Here is a 15,720-nt window from a genome sequence, read left to right as displayed (position 1 = left end):
TCTATCTCTGCCTGCCTCTCTGCTTACTTGTGATCTCTCTCTCTGTGTCAAATAAATAAATAAAATCTTTAAGAAAAAAAATTTTGCAGTAAACGTAAGGAGGTGCATCTTTGCACACTCACTTTTCTGATTATTAGGAACGAGTCTCAGAAGTGGGGTTACTGGGTCAAAGATTATGTGCAGTTTTCAAGCTTCTGATGAGTAGTACCAAAGGACTCACTCACTACATATATGCTCTTTGCTTTAGAAGCAAAATAGAGAAAAATGAGAAAATAGGAAACAACCCAAATTTTCAACACCACAGAATCAGTTCAAATAATGAGGGTATGTCCACAGAGCAGCAGGGTGGGAAGCTGCAACAAATGATGCAGCCCTACACTTTCTGATGTTGAAGGACACTGAGAGCATATTTTGAAGTTATAGAACTGGGATGCCTGGGTGGCTCAGGTGGTTAAGAATCTGCCTTCAGGGCACTTGGGTGGCTCAGTGGGTTAAGCCACTGCCTTCAGCTTAGGTCATGATCTCAGGGTCCTGGGATCGAGTCCCGCATTGGGCTCTCTGCTCAGCAGGGAGCCTGCTTCCCTCTCTCTCTCTCTCTGCTTGCCTCTCTCTCCGTCTACTTGTGATCTCTCTCTGTCAAATAAATAAATAAAATCTTAAAAAAAAAAAAAAAGAATCTGCCTTCAGCTCAGGTCATGATCCCAGGGTCCGGGGATTGAACCTCGGGTCAGTCTCCCTGCTTGGCGGGAAGCCTGCTTCTCCCTCTCCTACTCCCCCTGCTTGTGTTCCTTCTTTCAAATAAACATATTAAAAAATATTTTTTAAAATGCAGTTGCAGGGACACCTGGGTGGCTCAGTTGGTTAAGCAGCTGCCTTCAGCTCAGGTCATGATCCCGGGGTCCTGGGATCGAGTCCCACATCGGGCCCCTTGCTCGGCGGGGAGCCTGCTTCTCCCTCTGCCTCTGCCTGCCTCTTTGTCTGCCTGTGCTCGCTCGCTCTCTCTCCCTCTGTCTCTGGCAAATAAATAAATAAAATCTTTTAAAAAAAATGCAGTTACAGAACTCGTTATAAAATAGTTCATATTAAGTAAACATTCAAGGAAATATTCCATAGCTCCTTCAAGAATTGAGGCAGCACCCTATATACTGAAATGGAAATATCTGAGAGATAGTATAGTGAGGGGAAAGAGCACACTGCAGAACAGTGAGTGTGGAAACCAAAGGGTAGCTCTGCTTATATATTTGTAATATTTGTAATAAACATGCAAGAAGTTGGTGAGCATCAGGGAGGGCAACTGAGTGGGTGGGAGCCAGGGAGAGAGGGAGACTCACTTGCAGCTGCAAATTGTTTTGTGTTTTTGTACCTTTTAAGTTTTATTTTGTGCACATTATTACCTATTCTAACATTAAATAAAATAGCGGTAAGCCACAGTATTTATATTATGATCCCATTTTTATTTTTGAAAGTAGATGTATATCTTTGAGTGGGAAAAATTCTGGTTGTAAATACAACAAAGTGTTCATAATGGTTGTTTTGGAAGGAGATTTGGGGTAACTGGAAGCTAAAAACATATCCGTAAACCCTCTTATATTGCTGGTGGGAATGCAGGCTGGTATAGCCACTCTGGAAAATGGTATGGAGTTTCCTCAAAAAGTTAAAAATAGGAATGCCTGGATGGCTCAGTGGGTTAAGGCCTCTGCCTTCAGCTCAGGTCATGATCCTGGGGTCCTGGGATCGAGCCCCACATCGGGCCCCTTGCTCGGCGGGGAGCCTGCTTCTCCCTCTGCCTCTGCCTGCCTCTTTGTCTGCCTGTGCTCGCTCGCTCTCTCTCCCTCTGTCTCTGGCAAATAAATAAATAAAATCTTTTAAAAAAAATGCAGTTACAGAACTCGTTATAAAATAGTTCATATTAAGTAAACATTCAAGGAAATATTCCATAGCTCCTTCAAGAATTGAGGCAGCACCCTATATACTGAAATGGAAATATCTGAGAGATAGTATAGTGAGGGGAAAGAGCACACTGCAGAACAGTGAGTGTGGAAACCAAAGGGTAGCTCTGCTTATATATTTGTAATATTTGTAATAAACATGCAAGAAGTTGGTGAGCATCAGGGAGGGCAACTGAGTGGGTGGGAGCCAGGGAGAGAGGGAGACTCACTTGCAGCTGCAAATTGTTTTGTGTTTTTGTACCTTTTAAGTTTTATTTTGTGCACATTATTACCTATTCTAACATTAAATAAAATAGCGGTAAGCCACAGTATTTATATTATGATCCCATTTTTATTTTTGAAAGTAGATGTATATCTTTGAGTGGGAAAAATTCTGGTTGTAAATACAACAAAGTGTTCATAATGGTTGTTTTGGAAGGAGATTTGGGGTAACTGGAAGCTAAAAACATATCCGTAAACCCTCTTATATTGCTGGTGGGAATGCAGGCTGGTATAGCCACTCTGGAAAATGGTATGGAGTTTCCTCAAAAAGTTAAAAATAGGAATGCCTGGATGGCTCAGTGGGTTAAGGCCTCTGCCTTCAGCTCAGGTCATGATCCTGGGGTCCTGGGATCGAGCCCCACATCGGGCCCCTTGCTCGGCGGGGAGCCTGCTTCTCCCTCTGCCTCTGCCTGCCTCTTTGTCTGCCTGTGCTCGCTCGCTCTCTCTCCCTCTGTCTCTGGCAAATAAATAAATAAAATCTTTTAAAAAAAATGCAGTTACAGAACTCGTTATAAAATAGTTCATATTAAGTAAACATTCAAGGAAATATTCCATAGCTCCTTCAAGAATTGAGGCAGCACCCTATATACTGAAATGGAAATATCTGAGAGATAGTATAGTGAGGGGAAAGAGCACACTGCAGAACAGTGAGTGTGGAAACCAAAGGGTAGCTCTGCTTATATATTTGTAATATTTGTAATAAACATGCAAGAAGTTGGTGAGCATCAGGGAGGGCAACTGAGTGGGTGGGAGCCAGGGAGAGAGGGAGACTCACTTGCAGCTGCAAATTGTTTTGTGTTTTTGTACCTTTTAAGTTTTATTTTGTGCACATTATTACCTATTCTAACATTAAATAAAATAGCGGTAAGCCACAGTATTTATATTATGATCCCATTTTTATTTTTGAAAGTAGATGTATATCTTTGAGTGGGAAAAATTCTGGTTGTAAATACAACAAAGTGTTCATAATGGTTGTTTTGGAAGGAGATTTGGGGTAACTGGAAGCTAAAAACATATCCGTAAACCCTCTTATATTGCTGGTGGGAATGCAGGCTGGTATAGCCACTCTGGAAAATGGTATGGAGTTTCCTCAAAAAGTTAAAAATAGGAATGCCTGGATGGCTCAGTGGGTTAAGGCCTCTGCCTTCAGCTCAGGTCATGATCCTGGGGTCCTGGGATCGAGCCCCACATCGGGCCCCTTGCTCGGCGGGGAGCCTGCTTCTCCCTCTGCCTCTGCCTGCCTCTTTGTCTGCCTGTGCTCGCTCGCTCTCTCTCCCTCTGTCTCTGGCAAATAAATAAATAAAATCTTTTAAAAAAAATGCAGTTACAGAACTCGTTATAAAATAGTTCATATTAAGTAAACATTCAAGGAAATATTCCATAGCTCCTTCAAGAATTGAGGCAGCACCCTATATACTGAAATGGAAATATCTGAGAGATAGTATAGTGAGGGGAAAGAGCACACTGCAGAACAGTGAGTGTGGAAACCAAAGGGTAGCTCTGCTTATATATTTGTAATATTTGTAATAAACATGCAAGAAGTTGGTGAGCATCAGGGAGGGCAACTGAGTGGGTGGGAGCCAGGGAGAGAGGGAGACTCACTTGCAGCTGCAAATTGTTTTGTGTTTTTGTACCTTTTAAGTTTTATTTTGTGCACATTATTACCTATTCTAACATTAAATAAAATAGCGGTAAGCCACAGTATTTATATTATGATCCCATTTTTATTTTTGAAAGTAGATGTATATCTTTGAGTGGGAAAAATTCTGGTTGTAAATACAACAAAGTGTTCATAATGGTTGTTTTGGAAGGAGATTTGGGGTAACTGGAAGCTAAAAACATATCCGTAAACCCTCTTATATTGCTGGTGGGAATGCAGGCTGGTATAGCCACTCTGGAAAATGGTATGGAGTTTCCTCAAAAAGTTAAAAATAGGAATGCCTGGATGGCTCAGTGGGTTAAGGCCTCTGCCTTCAGCTCAGGTCATGATCCTGGGGTCCTGGGATCGAGCCCCACATCGGGCCCCTTGCTCAGCAGGGAGCCTGCTTCCTCCTCTCTCTCTCTCTGCCTGCCTCTCTGCCTACTTGTGATCTGTCAAATAAATAAATAAAATCTTAAAAAAAAAAAGTTAAAAATAGAGCTACCCTACAACCCAGCAATCATACTACTTGGGTATTTATATATCCTAAAGATACAAATGTAGTGATCTGAAGGGGCACCTGCACCCCAATGTTACAGCAGCAAGGTCCACAATAGTCAAATTATCGAAAGAGCCCAGATGTCCATCGACAGATGAATGGGTAAAGATGATGTGGTATATATATACGATGGAATACTATGCAGCCATCAGAAAATGGAATCTTGCCATTTGCAATGACGTGGTTGAAACTAGAGGGTATTATGCTAAGCAAAATAAGTCAATCAGAGAAAGACAATTAGCATCTGATTTCACTTATATGTAGAATTTAAGAAACAAAGCAGAGGATCATAGGGGAAGGGAGGAAAAAGTAAAATAAGATGACCTGAGGGTTGCTGGGAGGAAGGAAGGTAGGAGGATGGGTAACTGGGTGATGGGCGTTAGGACACGTAATGGAATGAGCACTGGGTGTTACATGCAACTGATGAATCATTGAACTATGCCTCTGAAACTACTAACACACTGTATGTTAATTAATTGGATTTAAATAAAAGAAAATAAAATAAATTAACGGATCCACAAACCTCCGATACTCCTCCCTTCAAAAGGTGGAGACTAATCCCCTCTCAAGCATAGGACTAACTGGATCACTAGTTCCGGGGACAGTCAGCTGCCAGGCTCACAAGACACTCACGCAGCCACCGAGAGGTCCGAGTTGTGAGCTTCAAGGCCTCCTACCAACCACCAGTCACGTCTTGCCAGGCATACAAATTAGCAGCCTTGGAAGTGAAACCGCCAGCCCTGGTCAAGCCTTCAAATCATGGCAGATCTGACTGACAGCTTGATTGCAATCTCATGAGAAATTCAGAGCCATAACCATCTAACTAAGCAACCCCCAAATTCCTGGATCTGAGAAACTGTGAGATAATCCGTGTTTGTTGTTTGAAGCTACTAAGTTTTCGGGTAATTTGTTACACAGCAATAGATAGAATAATACCAAGTAATTTTGGATTTCCATTTTGTTTATTGCATTTAGAAATGTTTATTAAAATAAACACATATTGTGAGAGGAATCAAAACCGAGGAAGAAATGAGCCAGAGAACAATGGAAAAACAGCTCAGTCTGAGGTTCATTAATTCAGCTATGGATCCTTTGATGGGGATGCTCTATTTCTTAGCAGTTTTCTTGAAGCTTCTTTAAGGGCTTTAGCAGACCTCAGATGTATTTTGACTTGCCATCAAAAGCCTGCTACCTGGGGCACCTGGGTGGCTCAGTGGGTTAAAGCCTCTGCCTTTTGGCTCCAGTCATGATCCCAGGCACCTGGGATTGAGCCCTGCATCTGGCTCTCTGCTCATTGGAGAGCCTGTTTCGCCTCCTTCTTTCTCTGCCTGCCTCTCTACCTACATATGATCTCTGTCTATCAAATAAATAAATAAATAAAATCTTTAAAACAAACAAACAAACAAACAAACAAAAAAGGCCACTACCTTCCTGGGCTGTATTCATGGGAAGATAGATCTGCATCATGGAATGTGACATTGTGGTTCCCCCACACCCCACATCAGACCGGATCTGGGCATTAGACACTGATGTCTAGAAGCTGTTGAAGGCCCAGAAGTTGTCTCTTCCTTCTTTTGAGGGCCCCTTTTTTCAGCTCTTTTTTCAGCTGTGCACTCCAAATAGACTGGACCTTGTCAGTGTCCCAGACACTTCATGCTCTCTCTCACTGCCTAGATGGCTCTTCCTGTCCCCTGTGCTGTCCCCAACCCTCCCCCCTGCTACCCCATGATGTTGCATTTCCTGGTGAGCAGACTAAGCTCAGGGCATGAGCAAAACTCTCCCAATTTTTCCTTATTTTATAAAAAGCTTTATTTAGGGGTGCCTGGGTGGCTCAGTTGGTTGGGCAACCGCCTTTGGCTCAGGTCATGATTCCGGAGTCCTGGGACCGAGCTTCACATTGGGCTCCTTGCTCAGCAGGGAGTCTGCTTCTGCTTCTCCCTCTGCTGCTACCCCTATTTGTGCTCTCTCTGTGCCTCTCTCTCAAATAAATAAATAAAATCTTTAAAAAAAATTAAAGAATAAAAGGATGTATTTGTCCATTTGAGAGAGAGAGAGCACATGAGCCAGGAGAGGGGCAAAGAGAGAGAATCGCAGACTCCCTGCTGAGCATGGAGCCAGACATGGGTCTCAATCTCATAACCACCAGATCACCACCTGAACCTAAATCAAGAGTCAGACACCCAAACAACTGAAGCAAGCAGGCACCTCCCTTAATTTTTCTTTAAAACTTTGGCGTTTGAATAACCCTGTAGCTGCTCACCTGATCACAGGGAGATCTCTCCAGGAAGTCTCCCCAGACCTCATGCTGGGTTGGGGCCTTGCCTTCTGCTCTATGTCAGTCCAAATCTTTCCTGTTTGGCCTTGTGCATGCTTCCTTGTTACTGCTGGCTGGTTGCTGGTTTCTTGGACAGACTATAAGCCATGGAGGGCAGCATCAACCTTGCTTGTTCTCTACTGTGGCCCCAAGGTCTGACACAGAGTAAATGCTCTGTATAGACCTGAGCAATCTCTCCAAATGTCGGAAGGGCTGTATGAGGGAGAAGAGACTTTCTCTTTGTAACCACAGAAGGCAGAACTAAGAAAAATCAAAATGAGTATCAGATTTTGTTTCTAAACCAGGAAGAATCTTCTAATAATATAGGCTGCCAAAGAGGTAGTGAGCTGTAATCACCAAAGGAGTTTCCAAGAAGCCTGGTAGGCTCTCTGAGGGGTGGCCTGCTGAATCTCTGAGTTTCCAAGATCCCGGGCAAGCTGGGCTTTTGAGGAAGTCATGAAGGTGTCTTTTTGGTGGGGGAAGGGCAAGGAGGTAAATTTGTTTTTCCCATTTGAGGAACTTGCTTGTGATTCAGACTAAGCACAGCTGGTCAAGTTCACCCACCCACACTTCCTCTTCCCAACCCATCTCTTCTCCTACCCGCAAGAGGTCTTATGGTTGGCACTGGTGACACCTGGTGGCCATTTGGACTAGGAGTGAAGCAGCCCTATCATCAACTGGTCCATCTGATTCATGGCTAAATCCCAGGGCATACTACAATGCTTACTACGCAGGAGGCCCTCACCTTTGAGGAATGAATGAATGAATGAATGAATGAATGAATGAATGAATGAATACAGACAGTAAGTAAAGAGGAAGAGGAGGAAGATATACGGCCTCTGTGGGCCTGGAGACTTAATCAAGAGGACCAACCAAACCTGCAGGAGACGGCTGGAGAATTCATGCACTCAGGTATATACAGACAAAAGGGCCTCTCCTCTCTCTCCTTCCTCCCTCCTCTGTCCTATGTCCTAGGGGCATGTGTGAAGGGAGGAAAGGGCTATTTTGAGAAAAGGCTAAAGTTAACCAAAAGCTGTTCCGGCATCTTAGCTTAACTGTGCTCTAGAGCTATGGGCTTGGTTAGACATGCCTGGGTAAGGCTCCTTTCAAAAAGAGGACTTAGAGGCATGGAGAGGGCAGGAACCCGCCTAAGGCCCCACAACCAGATTGTAGCAGGGCCGGGAACCCCAGCTTCAGTTCTTTAGGTCAAATCATAGAATTTGACCACCTAAGATAGAAACAGAAAGGAAAGGAGCCGTTGGTGTAGAGCCTAGAGGAACAAGGCCGACAGGGTTCACAAGCCATGGGAGACTTCCCCAGCATGCACCTAGGCCCTTCCAGCTGAAGAGCTGGGGCACTATCTCTACCCCAAACTGAATGGGTATTCCCTACCCACTCTCTCAGAGTCCACCTCTCAACCAGTCTGCTTTATACCCAAAGCTTCAACTGTATGGACAGGGTTTGCCTCCCAGAGCCTGATTTTCCTAATCTGCAAGGGATTATTGAAAGTGTGAGACAGGCTGCATGCCAAATGCTTAGAGTGGGGTTCGGTGTGTGGTGAGCATTCAGTAAGAATCAGTGGAGTAGGCCCGTGGCTCAGTTGGTTAAGCTTCTGACTCTTGATTGCCGCTCTTGATCTCAGGGCTGTGGGATCAAGCCCTGTGTTGGGCTCCTCGCTTAGCAGGGAATCTGCTTGACGCTCTCTGTCTGCCCCTCCCCCAACTCATACAGGCTCTCCTCTCTCTCAAATAATTAAATAAGTAAAATCTTAAAAAAAAAAAAAATCAGGGGTGCCTGGGTGGCTCAGTTGGTTGAGGGTCCAACTCTTGGTTTTGGCTCAGATCACAATCTCAGGGTCATGGGATGGAGCCCTGAGTCAGGCTCGGTGCTGGATATGGCGCTTGCTTGGGATTCTCTCTCTCCTCCTGCCCCTCCTCCACCCTCGCTTGCTCTCTCTTGTGCTTGCTCTCTCTCTTAAAAAAAAAAAAAAAAAAGAATCCTAGCAACTATTACCATAGTAATACTGTAGACCCGGTTCAAGTCTTTCCCACAACCCCCATCTAGATGGAGACATCTTTGAGGGCAGCAGCATAAGGTTTTGGGGGTTTTTCTTAAGATTTTATTTATTTTTGGAAGAGAGAGAGAACAAGCGTGGGGCAGGGGAGAAGCAGACTCCCCACTAAGCAGGGAGCCCAATGCAGGGCTCGATTCCAGGACCCAACCTGAGCCAAAGGCAGATGCCTAACTGGCTGAGCCAACCAGGGACCTGGGGACAACAGTTACCCTGACTCTGTAACTAGAGAAGACTCAGGACACAGCAGTGGTCTGTGTTGACTCTAGAGGGCACCTGCTGACTGGTTTCCCTTAGAGCCTTCCCTACAGGTTGGACAGGGGGTGGCCCTGCTGTCTTAGGCTGACTCTCTGGCTTTCCATTCCTTGAGGCTGTAATGAATCATTCATATGGGCTTGGAATCTCTCTGATAGGCCAAAAAACAGAGAGACAGGGTGCTGCCAGGAGTACAAAGATGCCATTCCTCAGTTGACCTAGATGGGGAAGGGGGACTCAAAATCCCAGCAGAGGAGGAGGGATAGGTCCTTGAGGCCACAGAGAAGTAAACTGATATATAGACACAGGTTCTCCTTGGCTTCCTTGGCAGCAGTGTGCCTCTGACGCAGACCCTTGTGGGTAGTAGTATGAGGGGAACCGGAAGGGCCCACAGCTGCCCAATCATTCCCCCTCCTCCATCCTCAGGGCTCATGTATTCTGGGTTGCTCTACTTTCTCATGCCATCATGCCAGGTCCTACAGTTGCCCTCAGCTTGGAATATCCATAGACATTCACTCACTCAATGGTGAACAAGTATTTATTGAGCCCCTCCTCTGTGCCAGGCACCTTGTCATGGGAGCTAACATTGTGGTTGTAGGGACAAAGGAGGGGACAGACAAAACTCCATTTAATTAGTACTGTTTTCAGAGAAAGCCCAGGACTTGCAGAGGGCAGGAGAGAGGTGGTCTTTAAACTCAATCCAACGGAAGTAGGCAAGGTGTAGTCTCTAGGCAGGGGGAGCCTGTGTGTAGGCCAGAGGGAAAAAGCCCTGGGATTTTTCAAGAGCTGAAAGAAGTGAGTGTAAACCACAAGAGACCTGTCAAGCATGGGTGCCACTTCCAGGGCCTGAGGTAGGGACCCCAAATCAGCACAGTTAACAAGCCCCACTAGTGATTTTGATACAGGTGGGACTCTGACTCAACATGTGAGAAAGGCATTAGGAAAGATGGGCTGGAGTTTACAGGGGCCATACTTTGAAAGCCTGGTAGGTCAGACCGAGTTTGATCTTTAAATCAAAGGAACAGGAAAGCAACTGAAGAGAGTTCATCCTGGGAACACCAGAATCTTTAGGAAGACCCCTCTGCAATGTGGAAAATGGGTTGAAGAGCACTGTACTGCTGGCTGATGTGGCCTTCCAGCCTGGAGTGGATGTTGGCCTGAATCAAGAACGAGGGAGGCGGTGTGGACAAAGAAGCCAGCTTTGGGAGAGGAGGTGGGACTGGGGCATCCACAGGACCCGGTGATGGAGATAAGAGAAGGAAAGCAGCCAGAGGCAGGAGAATGTGTGGGAGAACCCAGATTCTGGTAGGGGAAGTTGGAGGAGTATGAGGAAGGAAGGAAGGGATCCCATGTGGAATCTGAGGAATCAGAAAGGAACAGACCGCTGTGGCCATGCCTGCTGCCTGAGAATGCACAGGATAGGGGAAGGTACGGCACGTGGGGGACCCGAGTCAGAAGGCCCCACACTCGGGAGCGCACTGAGTCCACAGTTGGAGAGAGGTCAGACAGGCCCAGACTGCGGCTGGTTCCAAACCCATCCTCTGTTCCTTCGGTCCCCTCGCGCCAGCTTCTGCCATTCCCGGCATACCTCGGGGCGGTGACCTCATGGGGCTCGGGTGCCAAGGCCCGCGCGTCCGCTAGATGGCACTGTTCCCGGCACTTCTCGGCCCCGCCGGCCCGGCTAGGCTCTCGACGAGGTCAGGGAAGACCCATCTAGCCTGCCAGGGATCGCTCCGGCTCCGGCTCCGGCTCCGGCTCCGGCTCCGGCTCCGGCTCCGGCTCCGGCTCCGGCTCCGGCTCCGGCTCGGGCGGGCTCCGGCCCCGGCTCCGGCTCCGGTTCCGCTTGGGCGACGGGTCCTGCCTTGTCCAGGCGAAGCGGTTAGCCTCCGAGCCAGCGCCACTGCCTGGCCGCCTCTGGCCCCCCGCCTCCGCGCTTTTGCCTTAGTGAGTCCGCGGTTGTGAAACGTGCGCGGTTCCGAAACGTGGGCACTAGTCTGGAGAGCGCTGTCGTCCTCACACCCACATCCTGGCAATCGTGGAGTCTGGTTCGCTTTTCTGCCCTCTCCAGAGCCCTTCCCTGAACTCTGCCCTCTCTCAGATCTGCCTGCTAAGAAGAGGAATAGACTCCAGAATCAAACCCTAGCTCTGACCTTGAGAAAATAATCTTCTCCTGCTCCAGTTTCCCTTTAGATTAGATGGAATTGGTAATACCACCCATAAGATTGTTGGGAGGTCTGCATGAATCGTGTTTTTCATTATAAAGCAAGTGGTCAATACATATCAGCTATTTGAACGTTTGTCTTTGTGTTGTTGGAATATAGTCACTGCCCCAGACTTTTCCATGGGTTCTGACTGCCCTCAGGATCCAGTCCAAACCTTTAGCTTAGCCTGCAAGGACCTTTCAATCTCATTTCCTGTCATTTCCCATCTCTTCCTCCCCACATCCTTCATTGGTTTTATCACAGACTTCTCTGAGCCTTGACCTGACTACCTTTTCCCGTTTTCTCTCCTCACTTCTGAGAAGAGAAACCTGTCACCCCCCCCACCACCACCAATGATTCTAAAGTTTGAAGATGCCCAGAATTGGCGTTATCAGAAACAAAATGGAAAGACTAAGGAACAATATGTCAACAGTTATGAATATGTTTGAGCACTCTGTGCTTAAAGGGACAGAAATAGCTGGGGAGTTGATTGGGTTGGGATATTAAAAGAGAAGAGGATCAGAGAGGGAAGAGCAAATAAAAAGCGTTTCCCTCACCCTTTAGCTCAACAGGTGGCCAGGCTCTGAGAAGCTCCCCTGACCACCCGCACCCCCACCCCCACCCCAGCACAGGAACCAGGTCAGGTCTCTAGACAGACCGGTTTATAGGTTCTTAGAGGCTATTGCTGCACACTTATCTGAGCAACTTTTCTGGATGTGGGAATGGATGGCACTGAGTCACTTGTTCATTGGCATTGGTCCCCTGAAAACCAGAGGCAAGCATATGTGAGGAGACCAACCAGATCTGGGACCATGTGAGCTGATGGAGGTCTGAATCGACAGCCTCTGAGGGTAATATGGACCCCAGCAGACTCCTTATATAACCTGGTACTCCCATACTCATGCCCAATGTCCTTCAGCACTCACCCACCAATCACGTCATCCCAAGCCTCCACTGAACTGGGCCAATCTCACAGAAGTGAGGGGCATGGAGTATTAAACCCCTTCCCAGATGTCTGAGTTTCCCCAGTACTTATGAATATGTGTCCTAGACATTGGGCTGGGCAATGCTCAATAGATGGGACATATAGAACAATGTCCTTCTTGACCTCTTGGGATTCTTGTGAGTCAGTCATCTCTGATGACTTGTCACAAGATGTGACAAGTAGGATGAGAGGATTATGTGAACTAGGGACCGGCGATGCTGTGCAGTGCTTAGAGGCCTCAAATGGCATCAGATGATACTGTGAAAGGGCTTAGTGCTAAACATGACATGCAGGGAATATTCAAAAAATACTACTCAAGAAGCTGTTGAAGATACAGAAGTCTAGTGTCCAGCTTATCCTCTAAGTCTTCTGTAGACTCCTCAACCAATATGAACTACCCCCAGTTAATCTCTGTAGTCATCATTCACAGCACCCCTGGGTAGAAATGAGCATCCTCTCCTCCCCCTCAAAGATAGCCTGGGTTCATCACCTGAACAGAGGACACTGGAGGGGGACAACAGTGGGAGAAAGATGGGAGGGCTGCACCTCTGGAGGAGGTAGCTCAGACCTTTGGGCGCCAGTGGACACCAAAGGACCCACTGGATGGAAGGCAGCATCTTGAGGACTTGTCTTGGAGGTCCATTTGTATGAGAATGAGAAAGCATCAATTGTTCGAATAAAAAAAAAGAGAAGTGCCCTCCTTGGCCTTGACTGGTGGTGTCCCCAGCTCTCCAGATCACTAAATACACACCTGCTGATGCCAAAGTGTATCCAAAAAGAGACCACAGAAGTGCTTGGGTCTTCTTTGTTGCTACTGCTTTTCTTTAGATCCAAACTTTTAGATCTGCTAGGGCTTCTTATTCTGGAGTTCAGTGGGCCACAGGGAGCCAGGAATCCATCCAGGGGCTAAATATAAAGCCAGTCTATCAACTACCATCTCTACCCAAGTTTTGCCAAATGTGGGCTTTTTCTTTTCTCATTAAAGGATAAATATATGCTTGTTTGCAAATAACTTAGAAGCCACAGATAAGCAACAAAAAGAAATATTTTGTATGAATTTTATCATTTTCCTCAAAAATATGAAAAGTTAAACAAAACATATTCTGAACATTTGCTCTAATCACTAAAACCTTCTGCTGCACAATTTGTAATGGCTATAGAGTGTTTGTTGTGTTAGAGATAGATGTGTGTGTGTGTGTGTGTGTGTAGTCCATCACCTATCATTAGACACAGAGCTTGTTTCTGGTTATAAGTAACACAAGAGGACCATCTTTCTAACAAAATCCTTGCAAGGTCCCTTAGTTATTTCAAGGTACATTTCTAGGTGTGGATTTGCTAGGTCAAAAGGCATCCATTTTTTTTTAAGATTTTATTTTTGTATTTGACAGAGAGAGTAAGCACAAGCAGGGGGAGCTCAGATGCTCCATTTTTAACTATATTGTCAAAATATAGATGCACCTATTTAGTGTCAGATTTTAGGAGTCAAGGGGGCACTTGGGTGCCTCAGTCAGTTAAGCACCTGCCTTTGGTTCAGGTCATGATCCCAGGGTCTTGGGATTGAGCCCTGTGTCAGGCTTTCTGTTCAGCCCAGAGTCTGCTTCTCCTTCTCTCTCCATCCCTCCCCCTGCTTGTGTGTGCATGCGCGTGCACACACACACACACACACACACACTCTCTCTCTCTCTCAAATAAATTAAATCTTTTTAATTTTTTAAAGATTTTATTTATTTATTTGACACAGAGAGAGAGACCATGAGAGAGAGAGAGAGAGAGCACAAGTAGGGGGAGCAGCAGGCAGAGGGAGAGGGAGAAGACTTCCCACTGAGCAAGGAGCCTGATGCGGGGCTCGATCCGAGGACCCTGGGATTACGACCTGAGCCGAAGACAGACACGTAACTGAGATACCCAGGCACTCCAATAAATTAAATTAAAAAAAAATTTTTTTTTTAAGAGTCAAGTTAGGAGATAAAGCTGTCAGTTGGTGGAGAGCTGTGGACAGGAGGAAAGGAAGCCAATCTGGGTTTGCACTTATTTCTAGGGAGTCCTGGGATGTGAAGCTAGAAAATATTTTATATAAATATGGAACCAGTTAGCTCCCTACTCCAGCTTCCCAGTATGTTGTCCTAGTTCCCCACCAACCAGGACCCCCCCCAGGGATCTTTAGGAGGGGAGGGAAGCCTATCCCTAGGGAGTGGTGGATTAGGGTCAGTGGTACTAAACTGATGACCTAAACCATTCTGCTTTTCCTTGGGATATCATTTTAGACATTGTGCTAAATGACCTACAGGCATTATATGATTTCAATTCTCACCAAAGCCTGTGGAGGTAGGTATTGTCTTTATTCCCAAATTATGGATAAGGACACTGAGGCACAGAGGAGCCAAGTGATTTGACTAAGGCCATAGAGCTAGCCAGTGGTAGAATAAGAGCTCTGAAGATAAGTTGGGGAATTAATCCCTTTGTGTCCCTCGGAGGGTCTGGAATAATTGGAGAGACAATGATTGATGATGGGGCTATTGAAAATCCCAGTGGGTGGATCAGAGAGGTGAGAGAAGGGCCTGGGAAAAACTCCTGATACAAGGTCAGGGGAATATGAACTACCAGCAGGAGGGGGAAGATGGACAGGTTTGGAGGTGCAGCTGGCTGTGAGGCAGAAAGCACTGGTTTCAGAGTCCTGGCTTGGGCTTTCAGTGCTAGCCCAGCCCTTTGGGTGCCTTGTCACTGGAAGCAGTTAAAGACCCTAAGCCTTTTTTTTTTTTTTCCTTATCTGTAACAGTATCTTCTGCCCAAAATAGTTGTGAGGGGTTTGGTGCCTAATAAGCATGCAGCAAAGGCGAGCTATTTTTATTACCAAGTGTTGAAGATCTGATACTGAGTGTGGTAAGGAGCCATAGTTATGCATTACGTTGCCATCGCTGAAGGCCCAGCCTAGATATTCCCTCAGCATGGGGTAGGGGATCAAAGGAGGCCTAAGAATCCTAAATGTGAAATCCCCTTAGGAGGCTCCAATTCCTGTACCCTAGCCAGGAAGACCTTTGTGATGATTATTAAACCCTAGGCAGAGGCCCAGTTCCAAATTTAGTCCAATCACCCTACTATCTCCTTCCTCTGGAAGGGGCCAATAGTCCCCCAGGGCCTCCGCGGGAGAAGTATAAAGATTTGGGTGGAAATAGGTGAGAAAACCACACTCCAAAGCTAGGCCAGGTGTGAATGCCCCCTTCAGCTCCCCACCTCCGGATGCCAGCAGACAGCACCTGGGTTTCCAGAGATAGGTGCAGAGTCGAGAAAGAGTGGCTGGTGCCCCCACTCCCATCCCCTCTGCTACCTTCTCCCCCCTACCCCCCACCGAGTTTGACAGACTGTACCTGGAACCTAATGGGGAAAAGGAAAAGCTACAGAGGGCCTTAAAAATTACATCACCTCAGGGCGCCTGGGTGGCTCAGTGGGTTAAAGCCTCTGCCTTCGGCTCAGGTCATGCTCCCAGAG

Source organism: Mustela nivalis (genome assembly GCF_964662115.1).
Source record: "Mustela nivalis genome assembly, chromosome: 3".
In the NCBI taxonomy this organism is placed as follows: domain Eukaryota; kingdom Metazoa; phylum Chordata; class Mammalia; order Carnivora; family Mustelidae; genus Mustela; species Mustela nivalis.
This window is presented reverse-complemented; position numbering follows the sequence as displayed.